General features: G+C 43.7%; 1 pseudogene; it reads right to left on the minus strand.

Annotated features, from left to right (window-relative positions):
* Positions 1–20,203: 20,203 nt before the first annotated feature.
* On the minus strand, positions 20,204–20,306 carry LOC121832468 (small nucleolar RNA SNORA40; annotated as a pseudogene).
* Between the last annotated feature and the right edge of the window lie 5,713 nt (positions 20,307–26,019).

Raw genomic sequence — 26,019 nt, forward strand, 5'->3', positions numbered from 1 at the left:
GAGTTCCAGGAAAGGCGCAAAGCTACACAGAGAAACCCTGTCTCAAAAAGAAAAAAAAAGTTTCTTTATAAAGCATTGTAAGACCACACACAAACATACATACATAATATTTTTCATATATATATATATATATATATATATATATATATATATATATATATATATGTATCAAAGTCTTACTCATAGTTTAGGCCAGCCTGTAATTCTCTATGTAGCTCAAGCTGGAATTGAACTCACAACAGTTCTTTTGCTTCTTCAATTAGTATTTTAAATTGTTTTGTCTTAACAAAATACATACTTTTTCTCAGTATAAGAATAATCTATTCTTCATAGAAATCTGTGAAACCCAGAAACATAAAGAAGACAGCTTCAAAGGGAGCTTCAGGACAGCTAGGAAGTGGAGCTGCAAAGGGCAAAGCTTGGACTCTCAGGACACCCTACTACTAATAAAGCTACCACACCCTGAACTGTCACGTTTTCTTATTTGTTATCTTTTTGGCTTTTGTTACTTTGTCAGGAGGGAGTTATATTATAATAGTGTATTGAATATACTGCAAGATATAGGCTGGGCAGTGACTAGGCTACTGCATGCAGCTTTGTGGCATCTTTGATTTGGGTTTGTTGTTTGATTTGTTTCCTTTTTCTTGAATCAAGGGCTTATGCAGACCAGGCTGGCCATGAACCCTTAATCCTCCTTCCCTTAGTTCCCAAGTGCTAGAGCTACAGGTGAGCACCATCACACCCCAGCTTTGTATTACATTGTAAGAAACAGGAAAGGTGGAGCTGAGGGCATGGCTCAGCAGTTAAGAGCACTTGTTGGTCTTACAGAGCACCTGGGTTGGGTTTACAGCACTCACATGGGTTCACAACCACCAGACTCCAATTCCAGGAGATCTGATTCCCTCTTTTGACCTTCAAGAGCATCAAGCTCACACATGTGTATATTCATACATGCAGCCAAAACACTCGTACACATAAATACATCTAAAAAACTTGAAAGAATAAACATAAGTAATTTTAGGTTTGCAACCTTTGTTTGAAAACATCAGAGCAGGGTATTTTTAGATCTGTTATTTGTAAAATATATGAATTCCTAGAATCCATTCCTACAATGGAACCAAAGTATTCAAAATTTTGATGAGCAGGTTTGAGAAACATGGTTGTAAACTATCATTTCTTTTCTAGTAGTTCCTGATAGTTATAATTACATGATGTCCTTACCTGCAACATATTAATGTCTGTTTCTACTACCAAGCAATAAGTCTTGTCAAAACAGAAATGTGTCCTGTCACTGCACCACCTCCAGGGCCAGGGTGGCACCTAGCACATACCTGGATACAAACTATTACATTGAGTATATGCTAATGTGACAGCAATAGGAAGGGGCATCTGGTACAGAGCTCCTACAGCTTATGCTGTGCCCTGTGCGGTGGGGTAAGGCTTCATCCTTAGTTCTAATATCTGGCTTTGGAGCCTGATTCCTGACACTGCGAGGCCAATCCTCTGAATTTTCTGGATGATAGGAACGTCTCCTGTTCTGGTGGAGTGACACAAGCTGCTCGTAGGTGGGGTTGGTCAGCAGAGACCCCAGACCACGGTTAGACATTTAGTATTTTCAGCCTATACTAAGTTCTCCTGAGAGATGAGGGGTTTGGTTATTGAATCAGTGCAGATGATGCCTACAGGTCAATGCATCATCAAAGTCCTGTATTATTGTGTACAGGGACGTTCTGGGTAGGTGAGCACATGTACAGGCCATGGAATACTGTTTTCCAATGCCACAGAGACAGAACTGCTGAACACAGAACCTGTCCAGACTTTGCGCTATAGAGCATGTCATCTATTATCTTAAAGAAATCATGCTTCAGTGTTCACAGACCTGGCAGCCCATGGATACTGAAGTTCTTTATATAAAGCTTGTAAATTACACTCATTCCCTCAGATGCTTTCAGTCATCTCTGCAATGCAGTGCAGGTAGTGTGTGATAGATCTCATGCTGTGTTGAGACCATTTGTATGTTCAGTCCTGGTACCTTTCCTGTCAAATGTTTCTGGTCTGTGGTTGATAGAATTTACAGATACTGAGGTCTGACTATAACAAACTGGTAAATCTAGTATTTCCTTAAAATTCGAAGGTTCTCTAGTAAATTATCTAAGTGGAGGATCATGGGGACTTTGCACTTGTCATCTAGTTAGATAAAACGTGGTAATCGACTGACAACAATTAGCAGTCAATGTGCAGGACAGCCCCATGACAGGCCCTGCATGGTGTCAGCACCAGACCTGAGCTGACCTGTGGCATCTCTAAGATGATGGCCCTGGAGAAATGCTGGTTGTGCAAGGTGTGGGATTCACACATTCGAGTGCCTGTGTCACAATGAGTGTACAAGAGAAGGAAGTACCAAATCAGATCTGTCTTTCCCCTCTGTTTTGGTTTTCTGAGCCAGTGTCTCATTATGAAGCACATTTGCCTTAAAACTGCATCCATCTTCCTCAGCCACCCAAGCCCTGGAATGAGGAATGTGAGCTACTGTACCCGCCTTTCTCTTTGTTTCTGGATAGAATTAACTGCGACTATGAAAGATCAATTATAGGTAACATATGAAAAGCTTAATAATAAAAAATGAAAAGAAAGTAGGCGAACATGATTAACACTTTTTTGGATTGATTTCTTGGATCAATCAATCAAAATTTCTTTTGTGCAATGTAATAAAAGCCACTTCTGTCTGGATCACTCTGAAGATTGGAGGGAAAGCCCTGCAGCTGGATACCTTGTGCTCTGACATGGGTCCTGTGGTGCCTGAGGGGAGGGCTGTGCAACCCTGGGAGAGTATGGCAAAAGAGGACATGATGCATGGAGACATTAAGTTCACGGGGAAAACAAACATCTTGTCCGTATTTACCACCTATCTATTACTCAGGCAAGCATATTTTTGTGGAGATCTGGTAGGAGATAAGAGAGGCAAGACTTCAACTCCTTGCTCCTTTGAGGTCTCTGAGAAGTGACTACAGAACAGGGTGACAGCACCTGCTAATATTCAGCTCACAACAAGTTACAAAGGCAAAGAAGAGTACCTAGCCCCATCCACCCTCCAAACCCTTCTTAGTTTTAAAAGATGAAATGAGAGATAATGACTATTCATTGTCTAAAAATGTAAAATGTATAGACCTATAACGTGTGCAATAGCCCTGCTGTGGTCACGCAGTAACGTTTGCAGACAAGTTATGAATAGATATTCATAAAATAGTCAATTAATCAACATCTAGCTATTTAAATATGCTTTGTATATTTTCCTCTCTCTTTCTTGAGACAATAACTCAACATATCGACTCTAGAACTTCCACATTTAAATCATAATTTATTCACTTCAGGAATTCTGTATAACAGGGCCCCAGACCTTAGCACAACTGACTCCATGATGGAAGTACCATTTAGGCCATAAAACCCAGCACACAGACAGCAACACCTGCCAAAACAAAACCTAATCCACCAAATACCACAGTTCTGGAAAAGTCTCTAAATATACTAACCTCGCTTTTTGGCTGTAGTTCTGCTTCTGGCTAACTGTTCTTGTTAACTGAAATATGTCAACCCAGGATATGTTTTTTGTGCTTAAAAGCTGACCCTGAGAAAGGCTCAGTGCTATCCTGGGATCTGGAACACCCAGTGTAGTTGCTGGCTGGCTTATAAAGACTTTCTATTGGCTTAAACCCATGTCTGAACAGTCTTTTCTGGTGGATACCCCACAACATTCTCCACTTATTAAATTTCATTTGAGATATTTAAAAATATATACTTGAAAATTATCTTCAATCCCAATTCACCATAAGACATGTAAAATTTTCCTGGGCATGGTATCTGTTCTAGGTTGTTTCTTTGTGGCTGTGATAAAATTTTGACCGAAAACAACTTTGGGAGGAAAGGGTTTACTTGGCTTATACATCTCTACCACAGTCCATTACTGAGAGAAGCACTTAGGACTTGAGCTGGGATCTTGAGTTAGAAAGTAATAGAGAAATATTGCTTACTGGCTTGCTCCCTATGGTTTACTCAGCTGCTTTTCTTTTATAGCCCAGGCTCCCCTGCTTAGGGATGGCACCACCCACAGTGGACTGGGCCTCCTACATCAATTAGCAATAATTTAAAAAAAAATGCTCCACAATGGCTGACTGATAAGTCTTTCTGACTACCAGAGAGAAGAGACAAGAAAATAAAAAACATGTTAGGTATAACAGCACACACCTGTTGTCTTAGTCTCAGTGCTCAGGAATGTGAGGCAGAAAGAACAGAAGGCAGAGATCAGAGGGCAGCTTAGTAAGTTCCTGCCTCAGAATAAAACACAAAGAACTGAAGTCATGACTCAATGATAGAAATCTTGCCTATCATGCAGAAGGTCCTGGGTTCAATCCCCAGTTCTAGGAAGAAGAAAGGAAGGAAATTAAGACAGAAATCGTGCACCCGGAGACCTCTAGAAAGACAAAGTATACAGAGGAAGGAAACCAAGACAATCTGCAGGTGGAAGAAACAGCACTGGGAGAAATGGATAGAGAGCATAGGGCATTTCAGAAGCAAACAAGAAGGCTGGCTACAGTGGAGCCACATATCATGGACAGTAACTGGAAACAAGTTTCTGCATTTTGTTAGTCAGTTCCAACATCTGAGGCAATGGGGAGCCACTTGGGGGCAGCTGACAGTTACTCAGAGCGGCTGGGGTACAGAGAAATCATTCAAGTTGCCACTAAGAAAAGGAAGTGCCAAGGAGTGGAGAAGAGAGCTCGGCAGGAGAGAACAGGCTTAGCGTGGGGAGAGTCGGGAAGCAAAGACGGCCAGGTGCAGGTAGGAGAAGCAGAACTCAGTTTGGAGATTTGTGGGATGCACCAGATAGATTCTTAGAGCAGTTCATGTTGTGAAAAGAAACAGTATCAGCCGAATGCATGTAACTCTACAGGCAGTATGGGATCACTAGGTGGGGTCCAATATACCGAACAGAGTGGGCAACCTCAGATGACTATGCTTCTTTGGGAGGATAAGGCCAGCCTAGCAGCAGGTGTGTGCCACTCACTGGTCATCACAGCAGCAAGGATCAAAAGCTATTCTTGCTATGTACCTCTAGCTGACCTGGAACAGAAATATCCCTGCTCCTGCTTTCTAAGTACTAAGATTCCAAGTGTGAGCCATCAAGCTTACTTAGTCTCTCTCTCTCTCTCTCTCTCTCTCTCTCTCTCTCTCTCTCTCTCTCTCTCTCTCTCCCTCCCTCCCTCCCTCCCTCCCTCCCCCCTCCCTCCCTCCCCCCCCACCGTGTGTGTTTGTGTGTGTGTGTGTGTGTGTGTGTGTGTGTGTGTGTATGCATTTGGTGTATGCAGAAGTCAAAAGTGTGTTTTGGATGTCCTGCTCCACCTGTTCTACCACTCTCTACCTCATTCCTTTCAGGCAGGGTCTCTCACTAAATCTGGAGCTAGGCTGGCATCCAGCAGACTTCAGCAATCCTCTTGTTTCTGCCCCACACTGCATGGGCTTATAGGTATGCGCAAGGCCATGCTTGGCTTAAATTAAGAAAACAATTATTTATGTTTATGTGCATGAATGTCTGTGTACCAGGTGCATGCAGTGTCTGTGAAGGCCAGAAGAAGGCATCACAATTGGAGTTACAGATGGTTGTAAACCACCATGTGGGTGCTGGGAATGGAACTCGGGTCCTCTGGAAGAGCAACCAGTGCTCTTACCTTAAGCTGAGTCATCTCTCCAGGCCCCGGCTTAATTTTTTTTTATTAAAAATTTATTTATTTGTGTGCTTATGTGTCTATGTGTGTGTGAATGTGTGTGCCATAGCATGCATGTGGAAGCCAGAGGACAACTTGCAAGAGTCAGTTCTCAATTCATCAAGCTTGGCAAAAGGCATCTTCACCAGCTGAGGTGTCTGTACAGTGCGATGCCTGACTGTTATGTGGGTGGATCTGAATTTAGGTTACCATGTTTGTATAACGAGCAGTCATGCCCACTGAGCCACCTTTCCAGCCCCTAGATGGTTTTTGTTGTTGTTGTTTCATCTTAGAATTTTTTGTACAATATATTTTGAACATGTTTTTCTCCTCTTCCAACTCTTCCCAGATCATCCCCACCTCCACCCCCATCCAACTTTATGCTCTGTCTTTCAAAGAAAGAGGAGGAGGAGGAAGAAGAAGAGGAAAAGGAGAAAGAGGAGGAGGAAGGAGAAGAGGAGGAAGGAAAGAAGGAGGAGGAAGAGGAGGAAGAAGAGGAGAAGGAGAGGAGAAGAAGAGGAGGCAGAGAGCACTTGGCCTTACCCTGGAGTGTGGTTGATATACCCAGTGACATTCCAGTGGAGAAAACTGGTGTTTCCCTTGCTGGAGTGCATCAGTTTCACGTAGCTTCTTGGTTAGGAGTGGGTGCCATGTTCACATTCTCCTGTCAGTTCTGGGACCCTGTTTGGCTTGAACCTGGGCAGGTCTTGTGTGTTTTGCCAGACCCTAGACATTTAAGTCAGCACATGTAAATTGTACAAAATCCTGAGTTTCCTCACACTTCCATATATGGATGTCATGAACTTCAGTCATCATCACCCGTCTGTTCTCCTCTCTGGTCTCCCTCCTCTCCCACTAGTCTCCTTTCTCTTCTACTTTCATGCTCTTTTTTAAAAATCACTTTACATACCAGAGAAATTGTGCAACACTTGTCTTTCGGAGCCTGGGCTATTACACTAGACATGATCTCCAGGTCCATCAGTTTCCCAGCAATTGATTGTTTCCTTGTTCCTTAGGGCAGAACAAAACTCCATTATGTGCATGTAACACATTTTCTTCTCCCTGTGGATGAACATGTAGGCTGGTTCCATCAGTGGACTGTTGAGAACAGCACCACAATAAGCAGGAGTCACACCCCTCTCCATAAAAAAAACTCACTCTGCAAAGCAAATATAATATCCCCAAGGAAGTATTAACTGAACAAATCTTTGGACAAGCTAGAAGTCAAATATGAAGACACAGGTTTACATTCCCTTTAAAGAGCAGGGGTTTTGTGTTTCCTCTTCAGCTCTGTGGGTAGAGTAGCATGCAGGGCAGGAAGTGCTTGGGAGATAGTGTTGTGACATGGTCAGTTTGCTGTGCAGCATGAAGGATCTGCCAAAGTTTAACAAGTCCTTAGAAGACTTTCAAGTGCATGGAAGTGACTGATAGTTTCAAAATTAATTTTGCAATAATGAATCTTCTGGTATTAGTTGAACAGTTGGACACAGAGTAATCTAGGGGTCCTAATGAAATAAAGATGGGGGACAAGAAATGTCCTGATCCTCCATAAAAGGAATCTTTAAAAACAAATAATAATAATAAATACAAAGTCAGCCAGAACCACATACCAGAGAGGAAAGCACCTTTATTTGTTTACTCAGCCAGCTTTCTGGGGGAGGAAAGGGGACTGACCGCTCTGCTATCATCTGAGTCAGGAGTGAAACCAGCCTATCAGGAAGTGAGCCGATTAAATTGTCATTTCCTCAGATACAGAAGTTCGTAAACAAATTTTGGCAAAAGGCTTAAATAACACTTCAGATTCTTACGTTCTCAAAAGCAGTAGAAGTAATTGAGGTCCTGTGATAAAAATGAACAAAGACCAGGAACGTCTCTCTCATTTCCCCATAATATTGTTTCCTCCAGCATGCCTTGTTAACAATGTGACCTGAAAAGCACAGAGGTACTTTTTCGTTCCTCTTTTGTTGAGGGGTAAATGCCAGCTGGAGCTTGGTGAGTGCTGAGTAACACACTTGGCACGAAGCCAGGGAACTGCCACCTGGAAACTTTCCACTCCGCCATCACCTCCCCTTCAACATCTTGTGGTCCAAGTGACTGTCGAGAGGAAACTGCCTCTGTGGGCTCTCATGCACAGCCTGGGTACCCAGTGAAGCTAGCAATAACTTTCCATTTTGCCCTGTCCTTACTCCAGACAGCATGCTTAATCTCAGAATGGGTTCCTCTTGTTCCTCAGCCTTCATGAGGTATTCTCAAAGGATACAAGCCAATCTCAGTGCCAAAACAAGCAAGACACACTTATCATTGTCAAGATGGGAGAGGAAATAGTGGCAGGTCTTTGCCTGCACCTCCCAGCTCCCACATGCAAGCTTCAGACTGTCGGCATCTGCCTCCGTCAGAGACCACTTCCCTAAACTCAAAATACTTCTCTTCCTGTGCTCAAAGGAGGCTTAAAGTTTAGGAAATGCACTCAGCAATGGATCTCAAAGCCAAGTCCACTAAGATCCCCAGATCCTAAGGATGATGCAAAGCTGCTAATTCTTGGCTAGGGATGTTCCTGGTAGAAGAGCAGGCTGGGCATGGAGTTTATTCTGCAGTTTCTCTGTATTCTCTCTCTCTCTCTCTCTCTCTCTCTCTCTCTCTCTCTCTCTCTCTCTCTCTCTCTCTCACACACACACACACACACACACACACACACACACACACACACTCATGGGCACACATACAGAGGTTAGCAATTCATTGATAAGCTAAGACTCAGATTTGCTAAATGCAGTATTTTCTCAACATCAGTGTTCTCTTTATTGCGTGCGTCCTCATGCTCTGGACTTGTTCATCTGAGTGGATGACCTACAATAGTAAACAGTTCTAATGAACCAGTCTCTAATCATGTTAATGCACTTTGGAGGTTACAGCCTGAATTCACAGGTTTTCCATAACTAACCGTGGTGTAGCAGGTGACCTTGGCTACTTTAATCCCAATATTCATGTAGGATGCACAGTGTGAAACTGTGGTCCAGGATTAAGAAACAGATATAATTTTTCTTATGCTTTTTGACACAGGATCTCTGTCTAAAGCTCAGACTAACTTCAGACTCATAACATTCTTTCTGCCTTGGCCCAGAGTTATGATTATGTCACCATAACACTATGTTTTAGTTTTAGTTAACTTTCACTATTTATTCTGTATTTTCTCCTTGCTTATAATGTTTTCTTTCTCTTTTCTGGAATTTTCTGTTTATATCTCCCCTTTTGTGACAAAATGTCCTGCCTAACACATACAAAATGAGTGTTATGCTCTTTCATAGTCCCAAGTAGACCAAGGAACTCTGCTTTGCCTGACGGCCCATAACTCAGTTCCTTTCAGAAACTGACTGGAGCTTGAGGAAGCCAGCTTGCCAAAGATCACAGAATCCCAGGGACAGCAGTAACTCCAGAGGCCTGGGCCTGGCCTCACTGTGTGGATTTCGGAAGGGCTGTCCTGGCTCCACAGCTGTGGTGTCCTAGCTTGTCACTGTGCTGTTCCTGAGAGCCCAACCAATGGAGCTTCTGCAGAAAAATCTGTGTCCAGTTCCCAGGAGCTTCCCCAGAACTTCTAAATGGAATTGGACAACCAAGAAAGGGAACGTGAGTTAAGATCATGGCTTAATGGTACAGCTCCTGCTTAGCATTTTCAAGACCCTGGGTTCCATCTGTAGCACCACACGGGGAGGCAGGAAAAAGAGGAAATGAAAATAAAAATGTATTTATCTGGCCTGGAGCTGTAACTCGGTGGTAGAGCATGTGCTGTATTTACTCAGTGTATTTGAGGCTCTGAACACCTTCCAAAAGCAGTGTTCGTTTGAACACACTGTCAGCTCTATCACTTTTCTAGTGGTGTGTAAAAAGTGTCATAGAAACCCAGAGGTACTATATACATTTGTTTGTCATACTAACAAAAACTTATGGGAGAAAGAAAATATACATATTTGCTTGACATACAAAATAAGTGTAGCAGTACTTATTGTATGAAAGGAAATTCATAGGTGTTTTCTGAATTTTTGCCTAACTTTCTTACTAATAAATTACAATTTACACTCATCTCAAAATTGAAAGATTATGATACCTTTTATTTATAAATAATTGTGAAGATTGTTTTGGACTACGAATTTTCATCTCTCTTGTGCGTGCTGTGTGTGTGTGTGTGTGTGTGTGTGTGTGTGTTTACATCTACGCACAGGCACGTGGATGCCACAGGCCAATGTCACTTTCTCAGTGACTAACTATTCACCTTTTGTTTTTTCCTAGACAGGTTCTCTCACTGAATCTGGAGGTAGGCTGTCTGTCTAGAACTCTCCAGGGATCCTCCTATTTTCACCTTCCCAGAACTGAAATTACAGTCACATGCCACAATGCCCAGCTTTATCCATATGTTCTGGGCACCCACAGATCCTCATGTGGGCATGGCCAGCATTCTGCCAATGGAGCCATCAATGCATCCCCCATATCTGCAGCCCCCATAATGTAATCTTTACAGGCTCTTATAAAATAGAAAAGAAACTTTTTTTGTATTGCTATTGTTTTTGAGACAGGGTCTCACTATGCAGCCCTGGATGGCCTAGGAGTCATTTTGTAGTCCAGGTTGGCCTCGAACTTGTGATAATCCTCCTGCCTATGTCTATTCAGTGCTGAGATAACAGGTGTGACACACTATGCCCACCTTGTCAGACAGCTTCGAAACAGCCACTTCAAACAATCTATCATTACCTCAATGGCACGAGAATTCCCTCCTCTCCTCCTCGGTGATGAAAAGAAGCCAAATGCCCTGAACACACCAGGTCTTCCTAATTAGCACGAGCTTCAAGTTCTATTGCCTACTCCTTCTCATCCTTGGAAGCTTTGCACAGCTAATTCTTGCCAGCTTTTTGTGAACTCAGTCAAAGTAAATGGGTAGAGAATGAGGGGAGAGGGCTTCTGTTGTTTATTCTGAGACAAATTCTTGTTATATGGCCCAGGCTGGCCTCAAATTTATAAGCCTCCTGCCTCCACTTCCTACATACTGGTGTGTGCCACCACACTTGGCATGCAGGGGGGAAGGAGGAAGTTTTGAAGAAGAGACAAAATTATTAGTGATAATTTTGAAACATGAAATATGTGGAGAGTCGACAATAAAGTGACCCTGAAAAACAAGGAAGAAAATGGCAAACACGGTGTTGCACAGTCCTAATCCCAGCACTTAGGAGGCTGAGGCAGGGGAGCCACCAGATGGGCTACTCTATTCTAGAAAACAAAGGCATGATAAAAGGGCCGTGTTCCTGGGCGCCTTTCCTAGGCCCTCGGGGAGGGAACAACCTTGTCCTTTAGTTGCTATGTGCTCCTGTCATGTTATAGTATGCTGGCCTGACTGTTTTATGTCTTCCTCCACTCCCAGATTCACATGATGAAATTCTAGATTTCAAGGTGATAGTATGGGAAGTATGCCTTCTGGAGGTGATTGGTCAATGAGACTGCTGGCCTCATGGGAGTCCTGGATGACTTCTCTTGTCCTTTCCACCATGTGTGTTGTCGGGGAGGTGCCTGGATCTCATGAGCCTGATCCTGGATAAAACCCAAACCTTTTCTGCTGAAGATCAGGACCCAGGAGCTGAGATCTGGCCAGAGAAATCAGGTTTGTTGAAGGGCTAGCAATCTGGAAATGATAAAGAGGGTCAACCTCGAAGCTCTATCTCTCAGAGCTCAGGGGCATAAAGGGGTTTTCTAGGAGAGGAAGGGAGATCAGGACGGAAAGTCTGCATGCTGAGCGGCATCTTCATGCAGGACCTCCATCTCTTCCTTCTGGTCTGGCCAGAACAGCACAGGGACCTAATCTCCTGAGGTTAGGTTCACATGTAAAGCAAGCAATGCTCTTCGTTACGGCATGCTAACACACATGGGTCACTGTACTTTGTCCTCCACTTCTAGTATTTTCTTTAAACTGTCCAAAAGTATTTTTCTGCAAGTTAAACCTTATGGCAGCTAAACTAAGGAGGAGTCTTTGCAAAGTCACTAGGTATCATTCAGATACAACAGGAGCTTACTTCCTACTGTCCATCTACAAAGAGGTCATTCTGTGTCTCAGCTTTAGGTGGGCTTCTCTTTTGAGTTTAGAATGGCCAAAGAAAGAGAAATCAGTCTTTCAGAGAGGACTACTGAAGGGCAACAGGCAGGAAGAAGTGTCTGAAGGAGTACCTTGGCATGAAGCATGCTGCAGCCCTCACCCCCCCTCAGGTACTGGCTGCCTTGAGTTTGGACCCTTGGTCTCTAGAATGGATTTCCAGTCTTTGTACGATTCCTGTGGAATTTTCTGTAGCAGCCTAAATACACTAGGACATAGGATCAGTCAGTCATGCCCGCCATAATAAGTAGGCTTTAGAGTACATGCTAGTGAACATAATAGAAGCTTACCTCCTGCTGTGTAAGCCATGGTTCCTGGCTGGTTCTTCCTCTCACTAGGCCTCTTCATGTTACCCAAAACTCATCAGGCAGGACTCCCTTCTCTAAGGTCTAACTGGGGTTGGCTAGCGACAGGGCAAACCGGGAGACAGCCTGGTGGTTTGAAGTAAAGGAGGAAACTTACTTTTGGTGCAACTTCTAGTCATGCTGGAAGGATCTTAGGTCCTGGCTTAGGTGCCACTACAAGCCAGCAGGAGCAGAGATGTGTCTGCAGGGCGTTACCTCAGAGTGCCTGACACCTGATAGCCAAAGGGAGTTCTAATCCTTCCGCCACACTGTGTCCAGAGTGACAGGACAGACAGCCTCTTAAAAGGCCTTCTCCTCACCTTTCTAATGAAACAGGCACATTGTTTAGGAAGGCTTCTGAGACTGCCATCTGGATCCTCATCTCTTGGATGCCAGTACCCTTAGCTGCTAGAATTTCAATTGTGAAGGCCAAAGAAATTTAGCCTTTTTTTCTTTTTCTTTCTTTCTTTCTTTCTTTCTTTCTTTCTTTCTTTCTTTCTTTCTTTCTTTCTTTCTTTCTTTCTTTCTTTCTTTCCTTCCTTCCTTCCTTCCTTCCTTCCTTCTCTCTCTCTCTCTCTCTCTCTCTCTCTCTCTCTCTCTCTCTTTCTTTCTTTCTTTCTTTCTTTTTTTGGGTGGGTTCAAGACAGGGTTTCTCTTGGGCTGTCCTGGAACTTGCTCTGTAGACCAGGCTAGCCTTGAACTCACAGAGATCCACCTGCCTCTGCCAACTCATTTTCTTAACTCCCCCCACCCCAGGAAATGAAATAAATGACAATTAAGGAAAAAATTTTTCTCTTGACCTTTACACACACACACTCCACCACCACCACCACCACCACCACCACCACCACCACCACCACCACAACAACAACAACAACAACAACAACAAACCAAAACCTCCAGCAAATCAACATTCGAATCAGAGATTAGAATTTTATTTTGAAGATATCAAGTCTGAGGTTAATGGAATTTGTTTTTGTATTTATTCTCTGAGATCACAGAAAACAAACAGTTCACTGTTCTGAGGATGACCTCGGAAGAGAACTTACTCTTCTTTAAGGATATTCCTATGGGAAGTCACTCAGGCTTATGAGTCAAACAGTTCACTGTTCCGAGGATGACCTCGGAAGAGGACTTACTCTTCTTTAAGGATATTCCTATGGGAAGTCACTCAGGCTTATGAGTTAAACAGTTCTTTGTTCCGAGGATGACCTCGGAAGAGGACTTACTCTTCTTTAAGGATGTTCCTATGGGAAGTCACTCAGGCTTATGAGTCAAACAAAACTGCCTATGCAGGAGGTTTTTGCTCCCCGGCCTGAACGGTTACCTTGGGCCTGTCTACACACAGAACAGGCGGACAAGAAATACTGCTTCACAAGACATTACCAGTGTCCACAGTCACTCTGTGATGATTGTATCTTGTTTCAATTATTTATTTCTAACTAGTCATACAGTGTGGGTGGATAATCTTTTTTAAATACATCCCCTAAAGGAATACTGTGTAACTAATTAGAGTTGTTTTTCCTTAAAGACACATTAACCATTAAGATCACTTACTTTTCACATAAGCAAAGAAAGTAAAACAGCATATAATTCTTATAAAAGTTTATGTAAGATACATGTCATTGCCATGGTGTGCCAAACTGAGACAGACAGGAACCGGGAGAAAAGATGAAGGCCAAGTGGGAGGAGAGGGTACAGAGTAGAAACAGGGAGAAAGGAATGAGTAGACAGAAAGAAAAGAAAGATGGGATGGAGTGCGACAGGAAGTAGATCAGAAAAGCAAAACCAGGAGGGTAGAGCATGAGAGAGAAGATGAAGCTAAAGAAAAGCATGAGCTTGTTGGTTTGTTGTTTGTTTTAACTGAGACGAAGGGGGTATTTGTCCAAGTGAAGGGCAGAGCCTATTGACTGGGGAGAGAAAGTGACAGAAAGGGAAAGGTTATCACTGTAGCAGCTCAAAGGTATTCCAACGACATCTGCGTCTCCTGAGGCGTCGCAGAACTTTGTGGTAAGGGGAATAGAGAAGGCCACAAGTGGGACCACAAGACATGGTATCTTGCCCACCAGATTCTACCTATCTTCCTGGAGACTCTGAAAATCCAAGAAGTTGTTATGATTTCAACCTGAAATGTTCCACACAAGTTCATGCTTTGTTTCCCAGCTGGTGGCACTGTTGGGAGGCTGTGGAGTCTCTAGAAGGTGGGGTCCCTGTAGAAGTAGGTAACTTAGGGTGGGTCTTTAAGCCCTGGCCTCTGGTCCCCGGTGTACCATGATGCAAACAGCCTGCATCTCGTGTGTCCGCTGCCACTAACTGAACTGGTTTGCCATGCCTTGCCCATCAGGATGGACTGAGCTCTGGGAGACCGTGAGACAGAATCAATCTTTCTTCCCTGGAGTTGTTCCTGTCAGGTATTACAATTACCATGATACAAAAAAGTATACAGAAGGGTCTGGAATATAACACAGCTGGTGAAGTGCTTGTAAGACATGAGTGAGGCCCTGGGTTCAATCCCCAGTGTGGGCAAACAGGATGCTCCTATAACCCCAGCACTAGGACATAAAGATAGGAGGATCAGAAGTACAAGATATTCCTCATCTACAGAGAGAGTTCAAGGCCAGCCCGGGATACATGAGATCCTGCCAGAAAGAAAGTAATTAATTTAGGATTGAAATAATCTCTGGCATCCTAGAGGCATAAACAAAAGTTGCTGACTAAGTTCCCCAAGAAGTAGCTTCTGGCAAGAGTGCAGTAGAGCCCTTCTGGGTGACACAGACCTTGATCGGGTCCTTGAAAAGTGACCAGTTTGGGTAAAGAGAGTAATCCAACTCTACCCTCTTGGCAAATAGCCAGAGGATAGGAATAGCCAGGAGAAGGCTGACTGGAAAACACATAAAGTGAAGGGGGTCAAGGCTCCAGAGCATTTGCACCTGACTGAGGTTCAAGCATCATGATAAGACACATGTGCAGGCGTGGCCGGGTGGGCCAAACATGCATGAGAATGTGTCGTTTATAAACTGACAATTTGTAAGACCTGACTCATATGATAAAGGACAGAGACTAGTAAACATTTTCAGTAACAGACAGATAACATTAAAAAAAGATTTTTATTTTACTATTAGTGCTGAGATAGGGTTTCACTGCATAGCCTATGCTGACCTAGAACTTGCCATATAGACCAGGCTGGCCTCAACCTCACAAAGATCCACCTCCCTCTGCCTCCTGAGTGCTGGGATCAAAGGCAAATGCCACCACCCGAAGCTAAAGACTTATTTTTATTATTTAAGTGTTGAGTCTGTGTGAGCGTATGCCACATGTATGCAGGTATCATTGGAGGCCAGAATGGGCTTTGAGGTCCTTGGGAGCTGGAGTTTCAGGTGGTCATGGGCCACAAGACATGCGTGTGGGAAACTGCACTGAGGTCTCCTGGAAGTACAGCAAGCACTCTTAACCACTGAGCCATCTCTCCAGCCCCATGGTGGCAAGTATGTTATACTTTTCAGGCTATGCGATTTCTGTTCCCACCACTCAATGCTACTATTTACATTGAAAATCAGTCCTGAGCAATACATGAGTGAATGGACATGTCTATGTTCTAATAAAACTTCATTTATGTAAACAGCCAATAGGCTGTATGTGGCCTGTAGGTCTTGGCTTACTGATTATGAGTACAGAGTATTCGGTGTAGACTTTAAATGATTCAACTCTTACTACAGGTTGTGTATTCAAACTTAAGGGGAAAACTGGATTTTGAAAGTGATTACTCTAAAATGAAATGTTCCAAGGTTTGGAAATAGCTTTTCAAAAATATAGGCATCACTAAAATGTCCCCCAACCCTTAAAGAAGGAAGGCCCTTCTAGTTAAATACAAAGTACCATCTTCCCCTTTGGAAACTTGACTTTCTACTGTAGGTTGTAACCTTGCAAAATCTATAAAGTTAAATATAAGCAACTACCCTTTTGTGATCTGGAAGAACTATTGATCCATCTATTGGGTTTTAATGCTTTACTGTTTTTCTCTTTTAGTGTTAAATTTCTTTTCTTTTTTCTTTTTTCTCTTTTTTTGGTTTTTTTTTTTTTTTTCGAGACAGGGTTTCTCTGTGTAGCTTTGCGCCTTTCCTGGAACTCACTTTGGAGACCAGGCTGGCCTCGAACTCACAGAGATCCTCCTGCCTCTGCCTCCCGAGTGCTGGGATTAAAGGCGTGCGCCACCACCGCCCAGCCTAGTGTTATATTTCTTGAGTGTTCTCTGTATGCTAGGTGCTACACAGATGCATAGGTCATCAGCATCTCTTGGATGATTAGCCTGAGTATCTCTGTCTCTGTCTGTCTCTCTCTCTTTCATACACACACACACACACACACACACACACACACATACACACCTCTTCACACCATCCAAGTCCAAGTATAAGACTTCATACTTAATTAGCATTGAGAAGTTCTAGGGTCTTGCTATTATGTGAATGCAATGTAGAATTATTATTAGTCTCATTGAACTGATGAGCAGACTGGGTTGAAAAAGTCTCATTACTCACTGTGTTTATGCAGCAGTAAACAGAGTCCACAGCAAGCTGGGGTAGAACTCAGGCACAGCTGACTCCAAACCCGTGAGGACGGTCTTGTCTGCCTGTCTTGTGCGAGCCGAGCCAGTGCCATGTCCTGTCTCAGGGGATCCACCGCACAGCGCCCTGGGTTCAGGTGCTTTCTCGGGATGGGGCAACACTTGTTGCTATGCTTCTGGTTCCTTTGGTTCAGAAAGCAGATGACTATGGAGGTCAATGCCGCTTTCTGTTCCAGGCACTGAAAAGGGGCAGAGAATGTTCTCTGATATTCCATAGCAGATGAAGTTCAACAGTCAAGTCAAAAGCCAGCACTGGAGTCGGAGAAGGGCCCTACCATTCTGGAGACGCTGTGCCATTGTCACATACCTGGTCACATGTGAGGGTAGACACAGCTCAGCCTCAGAGATCTTCAACAGGTCAGGAGAAAGGAAAGACACAACACTTTTAAGTAGGCCAGAACAGGACCAGGACACAGGGAATTTGAACTGAGTTCTGGCTGAGAAACAGGAAGTAAGATGGGTTGAAATTGAAGCTGTGGCTAGCCCGAGGGCATTGGAAATGTCTTCACAGAAGAAAGGACACAGGGACTGCCCCTGTGGAGCTAGACTGAGAAGTTACTCTGGGGGATTCAGGAAACAAAACTGGATTTGTACCTGATCAGGGGCTAGCAAGTGGTACCGTGGTCACCCCAGATTTAGTGAGAGGTTTTGCTGTATCCAACTTCTGTGAGTGCACCTGGCCTATACCCTACAGTGGCCCAGGAATTAGGGACCTAAGCCTCTGGGGACTGGGGTGTCCCTCCTGGTGGAGATTGTGCATAACACACTCAAGATCCTGATTTCTAATTCATCGTCTGCTAAACAGAAACAGAAACAAGGCTGGCCATCCTCTAACTGGGGGACAGGGCAGTGTGTACACATGGATGCCGTGATAGAGAGGCTTGTCTAAAGAAACAGCACTCAGTGTTTTGTGACTGCACCCTAAACCTTCGTATGTTTGTTCTTTCAGTCTGTGAAGCAAGGAATCAAGGAATTAGTGAGTCTTTCTTCTGGATGTGGTAAACATGATTCCTGTTCAACATAAAGAATTCTCTTTAAGGTTCTCTGTAAGAGAGCAGGGACATGAAAAATAGGCCAGTCTGAAACACCTGAATCCTAAGAAGGCCAGAATTAATTACAGCAAGCATTTTCCTCCTTCATGCTGAGGCCCAGAGCCATCTGATTGCGAACTAGGCAGCAGGCCAAAACGTTCTTCAGGTGAGGTTGCGTGGTACCTTTTCCATCCTCTGATATCAGCCCCTCATCCCCTAAATACATTAGTCTTATCAGTTAATACTCACTCTGAATTTAGAAAGGGCATCTGAGATACTACACTGTGATCATGGTACTGTGAAATTTGTTTTCTGTAGCGCATACCAAGCACAGAGTGTGGGGGTGTTGTTGGGACACAATGTCTTTCTGAGGCAATGATGGGGAGCAAGCTCTGCCAACGGCAACCATGCTGAAGGACGTCCTGGGTTGACAGTGATGCTGCCCCACCAGATGTTTGGTTGACGGTCATCACAAAGGTTTATATTGGGGTACAGTAACATACAGCCAAGCAGGTACCCCCATGGGCAGTTATTTTATTATAAATCCTTTACCTCAATTAAATTATTTGTGTGTATGTGTGTGTGTACGTGTGTACGTGTGTGTGTGTGTGTGTGTGTGTGTACATGCGCTCACACATGTGGGTGCACACACCGTGGTACATGATTTGAGATCAGTGGACAATTTTGTGGAGCGAGTTTTCTCTTTTCACCTTCCAGGATAGCACTTCGCTTGTCAAGCTTATGTGACAAGTTGAAAACAAGTTGAACAGTGACAGAAAAACAAAAAAGTCAGTGGTGCACCAGCAACAAACACGTTGATTGAGTTTAAAATTCTCATTAACACGTTAGTGTGTGGCCAAGTGCTCTCCTTGCTTGGGGCTTTTATGGGGCCCAGACCTAGGCTGGGAGGAACATGGACACCTCAGAGCTGTGCCCGAGCTTTTAGGCTCTCCAGAAAGTGGAAGCCTGTGCCCAGCATGCTCTCACTGTCAAGGGAAGTGACAGATAAGACTGCTTGATTTCAGTCTGTGTGCAGGCTGCCAAACGAAAAGATGATGGCACATGTGCCCCTCTTTCCTAAGGCGGAGCAGAGCAGATGGAGCAGAGCCATCTTCTCAATTATTTTATTACTTGGGTGTTAGCAATGTTTGCTTCTCAGAACAGGAACACAGGACTTTAATGACATTGGACAGGTGTGTGTTGGAGGGAAGGTGTTTGAGTGTGTTTATCTGTATGTGTAAGAAAGCCACGTGTGTGAACATGTGACAGTGTGTGAGAGAATGTCTGAGAGACAGAGAAGTTTTTAATTAATGATCCTGTACCTGAGGCATTCAAGACTAATATGGGCTCCAAGTATAGCTGGATGTAGGCATTGAAGTAGTTGTGTGGAGTCTCCCTGTTCCCTCACCTCAGCCATTCTCTCTGATGTTGCCATCATGACTGTACACAGTTCCTGCCACATTCAAGCTCACTCCATCCACAGAATCACTAGTCACAGTAGAGCAAAGGACTTAGTGTCCTTCATCTAATGGAGTATGAGCTTAGCTTTTGACATGTGCTCATCTTCTAACCAGTAGCTAAGAGTGACACATAGTGACTTGCTATAGCACTCAGATCAAAGTAGTCTCTCTCTCTCTCTCTCTCTCTCTCTCTCTCTCTCTCTCTCTCTCTCTCTCTCTCTCTCTCTCTCTCTGAAAACCCAGCAGGTTTAAATTAACAATGTGTCACTTACTACATTGAAACAAACATCCTTTCATAGTAAGAGAGGTATCTGACTTCATGTTCAAGACAAGCCTTTTTAAAAAGATTTATTTATGGATTTATGGATTTATTTGTTTGTTTGTTTGTTTGTTTATTATGTATACAGTGTTCTGCCTGTATGTGTGCTTAGGGCCAGAAGAGGGCACCGGATTTCATTACAGATGGTTGCTGGGAATTGAACTCAGGACCTGCTGCTCTTAACTTCTGAGCCATCTCTCCAGTCCCCTAAGACAAGTCTTTTAAGAAGGGAATTTTCATTTATTGTACACAAATTAGAACATTCATCTTGTATGTCTTCATTTTCTTACCAATGTTTTGAAATTATAAAGTCTCCTTAGAACCAAGTTCATTCTAAATACCATCATTACTTATGTTATTATGTGCTTTCTTTTCCTTTTCTCTCTCTCTCTTTTTTTTTGGAACAAATTCTCACTATGTAGCCATGACTGGCCTGGAACTCGCCATGTAGACTAGGCTAGCCTCACGCCAACAGAGATTCCACTGTCTCTGCCTCTTGACTGCTGGAATTAAATACACGGCCACCATTCCTACCTTGTGTTCCTTCTTATGTGTATCAAAACTGACAGTGAACACAGAGTTCTGGGTTGCAAAAGAGCCTTCATTTTACACCTGCCTTTTAGGCCTTGGCCAAGTGATCTCTTTTGAAACTGATGGTGGAGACAGTCTAACCCAAATAATAAGGATCAAAGAAGGAGGTTTTACAAAATCAATGTGAGTGCTCTCCTCAGGTGGAGGAGTGAGTTCTGACCATGGAAAGTTGGATGGGGAGAGTTCAAAGTCAGAAGACCTGCTGGAAGTGCAGTCCTTTACCTTGACATGTGCTATTTGTTTTATGTTAGTGCCAGGTGCTGTACAGAAGACCGGGGCTCCTGAGGATGTTTTTCTGAAAGGTGGTGAAAGCCTTCGGAATTCCCATACCAGAGAGCTCCAGCCAGCTCTCACCTTCCAGCGTCTGCACATCCACCACAGGTAATTTTCTGGAACTGTAGAGTGCTGACCCTCCTGTGTGTCTGGCTGAAGGAAGTTCTCACCACCCAGGAGCAGTTCTCAGCAGTGTCACACTCAGCTGCACCCAGGAACAACCTCTGTCTCCTCTCCCCGGGCCACAGACATTGTGAGACACATTTCTACTATTTCCCAGAGTTACTCTGAGAGCTTAAGCTCCAGTAACCCACAGAGAATCCTTTCTTGTATGCATTCTCTCCCTGCTCCACCTGCTTTCCTTCTCCTTGCTGGTGTCTCTGGATCAACTCCCAAATAAACCACCTGCTTCTGAACCCTTGTTCTGGGGCGACAGTAGAGAGATAGATGTGCCTTCTCACAGACTCTCTTTGCTCGCTGAGCTGCAGTCAGCAAGCCCCTGCCCGTGGGATGGTAGATGACAGAAGAGAAACTGAGGTCCCAAAATGTGCCTGAGTTCAAGGATACACAGCGTTAGAAAGGGCAGTGGGCTGGCTATGAGGCAGAGAAGACACGAACATCAGGACTGCACATCAGGGCTCATGCTGGAGTGCTCCGGTACTTCAGTTTTTCCTTGTTTACACAAACAAAACTAGTTTTGACATAAGGATGCCAAAAAATTGTGTCTGTCCCTTTTCACCAAGAGGAGCCACCTGAGCACACCTCCCTTGCTCTCTGGAAGCTCTGCAATGGTGAGGAGGCTCTTGAGGACATGCTTCCTGGGGCTGAAGCAGGCTAGCTGGGGAAGCCCTTACATAGTCAGAGCAGCATCACAACTCTTAGGCTCTGAATCAGGATGCCAGAAACTTCTCCATATTAACTTCTCCAAAGAGTCCAGTCCTTCCAGTCTCTGGCCATCTCTCAAGGCCTACTTTAAACTCTACCTCCTCTGAGCTCCTTTCCATCCCCTCTTCCCTAGCCTAGCACCCCTTCCTCTCCTAAGCCCCTCTGCCACAGTCGTGGGGCCATCCTTCTTCTTGTTTCAAGTTACCACCAACTCTAAGTTGTGTAGCTAGGTCCTCTTTATGGACACAGCAGTAGCAACTCTTTATTGGCTACAATGCTTTACTGTAACAACAGCAATAAAAACAAACAACAATAAAATAGACTTTGCACATGTCTGTCAGGAAGGAAATATAAAAAAAAAATTTGTACAATTACACTGTGGAAATCTTTGGTGACCATTAAAGAGAAAAGGTAGAAGTCAACATAAGGACATGGAAAGACATTTGTGCTGATTAAAAAGAATTAGATCCATGAAAATGTACAGAAGGTTTTAAGTGTGAGTTGGGGCCAGCAGAAGCAGTAAGCCTTAAAAGCTACATATAACATAATCACGACTATATAACCTTCCACAAAGGCCGAAGTGAAAGACATAAAAAGATCAGGGGTTTCCAGGTGCAAATGTCACAGGACAGGATTCTTTTAGCACAGATGATTTGTAGGGCAATAAAGCTATTGTGATTACAGACATACTATTGAATTTGGCAGAAGCCACAGACTACACATGAGAATGAACCAGTATTGGCTCATTGTTGGAACAGATGCACCACACCCAAGCAAGATTTCAGTAGTACAGGAAAATGAAGTATTAACTGGGATCCTGTAATATGTGCTCAGTTTTCTGTAAACCCAAAACTGCTCTAAGAAATAAAGCCTGTGCATATTCCGAAAATAAGGAGTGGTAGTTGGCTGGGCACAGCAGCACAGGCATATAATCCTGGCTACTCAGCAAGTTGATGCAGGAAGACTGCAGTTAAATGCCAGCCTGAGCAAACTCCAAGTGGCAAGCATGTATGTGGCCCTAGATTCAATCCCCTGAGATGATAAACCCATTAAAATTTCAATCTCTTCAAAATATCCAATCTTGCTAAAAATTCAAAATATCTCTCAGAAGTTCAAAGTCTTTCAGCTGTGGGAGACTGTAAAAATCAAAATTAAATAAATACTTTTTTCAAGAGGGAAGAACCAGGACACAATCACAATCTGAACAAAGCAAAACCAAACTCCAACAGTGTAAATAACTCAATGTCCAGTTATCTGGGATTCACTCACAATCTTCTGGCCTCCTCCGAGGAGCTTAGGTCACTTCTCCAGCTCTGCCCTCTGCAGCACACACAGCTTGTCTTCTAGGCTCCAGCTGACTCCACTCCTCTGATGTTGCTCTTTCTGGTGGCCGTCCCATGGCACTGGCATCTCCAAAACACTGGGATCTTCTGCTGCAACAGGACATAAGTTGACGTAAGAGTAGCCAGCATAGGAGGTTGTACCCTTTTCTGGCTTCTACGGGCACGAGACCATATACATGTACTGCACAGACATACATGCAGTCAAAACACTTATGCACATACAAGAATAGAACTGCCACATGACCCAGCTGTACCATTCCTGGGCACAGACCCCAAGAGCTCCATACTCACCATCCATATTTGTACATCCAAGTTTATTGCTTCTCTACTGACAGTGATAAGGAAATGGAACTGGCCTAAATATCTCCAACAGATGAACAGATAGTAAAAATGTAGTACATGTGCAAAATAGAATTTTACTCCATTGTAAAGAAAAATAAAATCATAAAAGTTGTAAGGAAAATGATGGGTAAGAAAATTATAATATTAAATGAAGTAACCCATATTCAGACAAAAACTCAGTTCTTTCTCATATGTGGATCCTAACCTGTATGTGTGTGTAAGTTTAAGTAAAGCCTGAAAAACTAGACAGGACATCAAGAGAGAGAGAAAAATAGGTCACGAGGAAGGATGAAGGGTGGGCAGAGGACACATGGGATATGGAAAATGAAGAGACGAGACAGGCAGGGGTGGTTGGAGCAGGGAGAATCAGAGATAGCAAAGCCGGGGCGGAGATGAGATGGAAGGAGAATCACCAAAACACACTTTGTTAAAAAAATGCTACATTCATATCTAAATCCTGTGTGATAATTTTAAAAAAGGACAAAATATTTCAAAAGAGGACACCATAGCGAACACCACTAACTGGCTTCCACGTGGGTAGCGGGCTTGGTACTTGCCATTTTTCTGTATTTTTGCCTACTTCAGGTTCCCTTTTAAAACATATGTTTTTATTAATGTTGTAATTAAAAAAATTGAGCTAGAAAAGTGATAATTGGAAGATGCCAAGGGAAAACAAAAGTGAGAGCTGTGAATTGTGCCCAGAGTGACAAGGAGTCCAAGGCAGGGAGAGAGCAACACTGTCTTAGTCAGGGTTTCTATTGCTGCTGGGACAAAAACACCAGGACCAAGAAGCATGTTAGGGAGGAAAGGGTTCATTTGGCTCACACTTCAGCATTGTTGTTCATCACTGAGGGAAAGTCAGGAGGAACTCAAGCAGGGCAGGATCCGGGAAGAGGGAGCTGATGCAGAGGCCGTGGAGGGATGCTGCTTACTGGCTTGCTTTCCCTTTCTTGCTCAGCCCACTTTCTTATAGAACCCAGGACCAGTAGCCCAGGGATGGCGCCTCCCACCATAGGCTGGGCCCTCCCCCATTGATCGCTACATGAGAAAATGCCTTACAGCTGGATCTCATGGAGGCATTTCCTCAGCTGAGGCTCCTTCCTCTGATGACTCTAACTTGTGTCAATTTGACACACAAAACCAGCCAGAACGAACACTGTGCTGCTCTTACAACAGACTCCAGGGGAGCACAGAACACCATTAGAGTTTACCAGAAGCACCACTACAGGAAGAAAGAGGAAATTACAAAATACAATGACAAATGGCTCTGGGAAGTGGTGCTGAAAGTACAGGCCAGGGAAGGGAACACTGTTCCAAGAGTTGGCAAGAATCTAGGAGTAAGTATCTGGTGTGGTCTGAGAGGGTTTGCCAGCATAACACACCCAGAAACAGCCTGACACGGGTCAACACCTATCTTAGTTAGGGTTTCTGGTACCATGAAGAGATATCATGACTGCAGCAACTCTTATAAAGGAAACCATCTAATTGGGGCTGGGTTATAGTTTCAGAAGTTTAGTTCATTATCGTCATGGTGGGACACATGGCTGCATGCAGGTAGACATGGTGCTGGAGAAGGAGCTGAAGAGTTCTACATCTTGATCTGCAGGCAGCAGAAGACTGTGTGCCACACTGGGTGTAGTTGGAGCATATTTAAGACTTCAATGCCTGTCCCCAGTGACACACTTCCTCCAACAAGACCACACCTACTTCAGCAAGGCCATACCTACTTCAAACAAGGCCACATCTCCTAATAGTGCCACTGCCTATGGGCCCAACACTCAAACACATGAGTCTATGGGGGCCATTCCTATTCAAGCCACCACAACACCCTCTTAGGTTTGTGTTGACAGGGGCAGTGGCAGAGAGCAAGGATCGGATAGTGACCTGAGGTATGTAGTTAGTGGGTACACACCTGTGCTCCCAAGATTCTATGACATTAAAGAGGCAGGAAGCTGGGTGTGATGGCACATGCCTTTGACCTCAGTGTTCCACAGGTTGAGGCAAAAGGACTGCAAGTTCAAGGCAAACATAAGATGCACAGTGAATAATCTAGAATAATCTAGAAGGAAGAGAGCATGGCATGAACTCTGTTGTTTTTTTACCTTTTTTCTTGTTGTCTTTGTTCATTTGTATTGGAAAAGTAGAAGTCAGCATCTTCTGAAGTGTCAAAATGACACAGAAGGATGTATAAATCTGTGCCTTTGCCCATGTCACCCCTCCATGCCCAGTCTTCCCAGAAGTTAAGACCTTGATTAATTTTGGTTGTCAAATCACAGAAAGCACCATATCTTCTACTGCTCCTTCCAAAGGTAAGTAAGTTGCTTTTAGACCCCCAATAAAAAGTATATTACTGGGGTTGGGGATTTAGCTCAGTGGTAGAGCGCTTGCCTAGCAAGTGCAAGGCCCTGGGTTCAGTCCTCAGCTCCAGAAAAAATAACAACAACAACAAACAAAACAAAACAAAACAAAACAAAAACAAAACAAAAGTATATTACCTAAGCATAGAACTGAATCCCCAAAGTTCCAGGTTGACATCCCTCTCTTTAGAACTACCTGGTGTATTTTATTTCCTCATTAGTGGCATGCCACTGATTCTGTGAATTATGAGATGATGGCCTCTTGGTCCTGTAAAGATTCATTATTCTGATTTCAGTATTACAACAGCTATCCCAGCCCACCTTTGTAAATAAAGGGTGTTTATCTCTGTAGGGTCAAGGACCTGCATTTGGTGATGGTCTGGCCTCAAGAGTCCTGATAAGGCATTTCTTGGTCTTTCAGCTAAGATCGAGTAAAGCATCCTGAGATGGCACAGAACATCACAGGGTGAGTCAGACAGGATTCTCTGGAGAAGAACCAATAGACTATGCATACATATAATATGAGGGATTTGTAAGCATTGGAATACATGACAGTGTTGA

The sequence above is a fragment of the Peromyscus maniculatus genome, chromosome 9, assembly GCF_049852395.1.
Source record: "Peromyscus maniculatus bairdii isolate BWxNUB_F1_BW_parent chromosome 9, HU_Pman_BW_mat_3.1, whole genome shotgun sequence".
NCBI lineage: Eukaryota > Metazoa > Chordata > Mammalia > Rodentia > Cricetidae > Peromyscus > Peromyscus maniculatus.